A 4,311-nucleotide genomic window follows, 5' to 3' on the forward strand; every position below is an offset into this window, starting at 1 on the left:
TACGTGGTGTAGGCAAAAGTTTCACGTAGACAGATGAGTTCAGAACTGAAACGTTTTACTTCTCCAGCGCCATCCATAATACTCTTACACTCTCATCAACTCTTCTTCTCTGCTCTCAACTCCTTCCAAAACCTGCTTCACCCCCGGTTCAAAACAAAAGAGTATGAGTAGGGTAAGAGTAAGAGTAATTATAATAGCAAGTCTGGGATGTTTATTTACATATCCAATCTGGTCGCTGCTGCAAATTATCTTGTTTCTTCACAGTAACACTGCAGAGGTAGCAACAACTGTGCCAGATGAAAATTAACATTTAGTAGCATAATAATGAGTGGTAATTAGGCACCCAATCAAACCCTTAGTTATATGTCTGTAAGGGATTAATCAAAATGTTGAAGGAACTCAGGAAGTGCGTCAATATTATATCCAGGGAAGCTAGGGGGCGCTACAGTCACTTTCAACAGAAACTGAAACTTAAACAGAAACTGTAGAAACAGTAATTTTCTATAGTTTCTTTACAGTTTTTGAGGTAAACAGACACAGGTCTATCTCTGTAAGGGATCCTGTCCATGTTGTCAGACACTTATAATAACATTATGACCCTGTCAGTGGCGAACACTGTATAGCTGTTTGGTGGTTGCGGTTATAGCGTTCTAACTCAATATTGGACCTTTGCTTTGCTCCTCTTTCTCGTTGTGGAGTTCGGTGTTGTGATTAAAGTCAGATAATTACCAGTGGCATTGACACTAATTCAGCAGTCCAGTTGAGGAGCGGTTGGAATGCAATCTATCCTGACCCAAACCTGGGAACTTCATCTAAACCTGGGAAGTCCCCAATAAATAGACATCTTTTTCTGTGTATAACCAGGAATCACCATACAGGGCAACCTATACTCCTTCTTCAACCTCTTCCTCTCTCTACATATTGTACCATGTACTTTAAATGTGCTGTTCCAGATGTCATCATGAATGGACTCAATGTCCACAAAGTTTTGCTCTGTTCCTTCATCGGTTTCCTGTTTAACTACATTCAGTATTTTTTTGTCACCAAAATATACTGACTACTATGTGCCAAACTCCGTCAGGGTCCCACACATCAAAAAAGTTTCTTTGTATGCCCATCAATGTTTCTATGTAGTTTTGAAATTGAGGTTTGTTGATATGTTCGTCTTTCAAATCAGCTGGAAGTGCCTGGATTTGCTATCGGTATAGATAATATAAATGCTTGTCTTGTTAAAAAAAAAAAAAAAAAAAATGTATTTTCTTTCTTACAGCATTCAGTGTCTTCGATTTTTGTTTTTCAGCAAACCATACCATGCAGCGGCTCTTCATAGCCATGCCAGGAATGAAAGTTCTCCCAGATTATATAGAGAATGACAGGGTTGATGGTGAAATCATTACTCATTATGACAGCATCACACAGAGGAAAGTCCCCGTGCAGACGTGTATGAAGGATCGTCCGGATCTGCAGTACTGGAATACTAGCACTAAGGAGTCAAAGTACGATCAGGAGTTCTTCATGAGTATTACTGAATCCATTAAAAAGGATTTAAATCAGACTGGTGCGTGAGTTGGCACATACACATGTACACTGGTGTGTGAGTGGGCATCTACACTGGTGTGTGTGAGTGGGCACATACACATGGTCACTGGTGTGTGAGTGGGCACATACACATGTACACTGGTGTGTGAGTGGGCACATTCACATGGTCACTGGTGTGTGAGTGGGCACATTCACATGGTCACTGGTGTGTGAGTGGGCACGTGCGTGAGAACACAAGAACCATATTTCACCCTTGATGGTCTACTTTGTAATGTCTCTTTAAATGTCTTTCTCTCTTGCAGGAGTGTATATATTGCAGGGGGTATGTGGCTGTTGGTTGGAGGACGAGAGTGGAGCCACAGATAGTTACATACAGAATGGGTATGATGGAGAGGACTTTGAAGTAATTCATGTGCCAAATGGATTATCTGGCAAAGATGTGTCGGACATAACCAGGGCTGAAGGAAAGGATTGTGAGGAGCGGCTGAAAATGTATCTTCAGTGTGGGAAAGGATGCCTGGACAGGATAGGTACAGCAGCACACAAAATACTTTTTACTTATGAATGTTTCACATATTAAGACATAAGATATGGCCAAGACTTATGCTTGGTACCTGTTAACTAGATTTTGTCTTATTTTACACAATGTTAGATCATTTTGCTTGTTAATTAATGTTTCTAAATGAATACTGCTACCTTAATTTCATCTCATCTTTAATGTGCACATTTGGATTAAAATGTTCACGCTAGCTATATAGTTTTTCATTTTTCTCTTGATGTGCTCTTCCTCCAAAAGTGCCCCCTGAGGTCTTTGTGTTCCAGGGGCGTGTCTCCTCTTCAGTGGTGTGCCACGCTACAGGTTTCCACCCAAAGGCAGTAAACATGACCTGAAAGAGAGATGGAGAAGAGATGCAGGAGGATGTGTATGTGGGAGAGACGCTGCCCAATGGGGATGGAACCTACCAGAAGAGAGCTGTGCTCACAGTGTCACCTGAGCAGAGAACGAGAAGTCAGTACACCTGTGAGGTGGAACACGCAAGTGGACTCATCATTAAGACCCTGACTGAACCAGGGTGGTCCTCAGGTGAGATGGCTGAGATGTGTATTCTCACACATTACTCTGTGTCTGTTGTTGTTTTTTGTTGTGTCTTAATATAAGGATTCAAGATAAGAGAATATGACAATAAAAATACATTTTCTCTTAAAAAAAGATTGCTGTGGCATTCTGTTCAAATTTAAAAATCTACAGCTCTAGGCTAGCTACTGACAGCCATGTCCATCAGTAACAGGAGCAGGGTTTTCTGAATATCTGTTTGTTTACTGAGTCAGATGTAAATAAATTAGTTAAACTGTAATAAAAACTTTGGGAACATTCATGGAGATGACAGTGACATGTCTAATAGGCCTAATATGCTGATAGTTTGTAGGCCTACTAGTGGAAATATGTGAAAATAAACAAAGCTCTTTTATTCGCATGAAAGTTACATGGTGATGCTATAAGTCTATGCTTTGCTTTTATTTTTTATTTCAAGTGACACTCACAGCATTATTGGGTATTTTAACGAACTTTCTAAAGAGATTAATAATTGTTTTATTACAGGCCTTATTATTGGGATTTCTTTAGCAATTTGTGCAGCAATTGCAATTCTGTTCGTTGTGTGCCGCTGTCGAGGTAAGAGCAGACCTTGTTTTACTATAGTAGTGTAATGTTAATTTTCACTGTACTGTATCACGCTAAATCACTTTTCATTGAAATCAGCAAACGTGTTTTTTTATGTTTTACGGCTTGATAAATTCCATTCTGTGATGGTTATTATAGGAGAAACGCTCTCCATCTTGATTGTCAATATGTAGTATGTAGTAACAAAAGACCTTAAAATAGAAAAAAAATAAAAATAGGTACATAGGTACAGACGTTAATAACAATCTTGTCTACTTTTGTGTTGTGATTTTAAACTGCAATATTGTTTTGCTTTGCAGTCCAGAGTTCTTCCACACCACAGGGTGGTACAGGATCTGCTCGGATAACATGGTACAGATCTTTAGTGTTATGCCGGAGATAGGATGGAGAAGAATACAGCCATCTACAACAAGTTCCTGGTATTACATCTGGTGCCTCATCAGACCACCCTCACCCTGGTGGATGCAGTTAATTCATCGGATAACAACGTTATTGTCCGTAACTCAAGGGAGTATGGCTGTCCTGTTTCAACGGCGTCCGCATTTTTATGATATACATGTCAGTTGTGTGACCTGTCACTGTTAGTGTAGTTTCAATGCTGTAATGTCTTATAGTGGCTATATAATGTATTATAGTGGCTCCAATTTATCCGTGACTGACCTTTGGTGTTCCAATATCAGCTTGGCATGTCAGTTGAAAAGCTTAGACTGGCTAGTCGCTATTGCTAATGCTAATAACTTTTGTAAAGTGTGGTGGGTTTATGAACCCTAGAGAATAAAAGGAGATTGAGGTTGTGAAGAAAGAAGGTAACAGGCGCGTAAAACAGGAATCAAATGCCAAATGTAAGTTTTATGCATAAGTTATTGTTTTTGTGTATTCTTTCCCATGCAAAACTGACTGACCTTTCATCAGCTGAATCAATGGGCGAGCTGCTGTCATATTTGTCAGTCTATGACTTTGTTATACCCTTACATCTTCTGGTCAATATACATTTTTTCAGCAACTTCCAAGAGAACATGGTGTTAACTGGCAAACACAGTACATGACAACAGACGTTAAACATGAATATGTGAATATTTATGTACATTTAG

At 39.4% G+C, this 4,311-nt stretch overlaps 1 pseudogene; it reads left to right on the forward strand.

The window, feature by feature from the left end:
- The first annotated feature begins 1,311 nt into the window (after window positions 1–1,311).
- Window positions 1,312–3,574, forward strand: LOC116220469 (annotated as a pseudogene).
- The last annotated feature ends 737 nt before the right edge of the window (window positions 3,575–4,311 follow it).

The sequence above is a fragment of the Clupea harengus genome, chromosome 5, assembly GCF_900700415.2.
Source record: "Clupea harengus chromosome 5, Ch_v2.0.2, whole genome shotgun sequence".
In the NCBI taxonomy this organism is placed as follows: Eukaryota; Metazoa; Chordata; class Actinopteri; order Clupeiformes; family Clupeidae; genus Clupea; species Clupea harengus.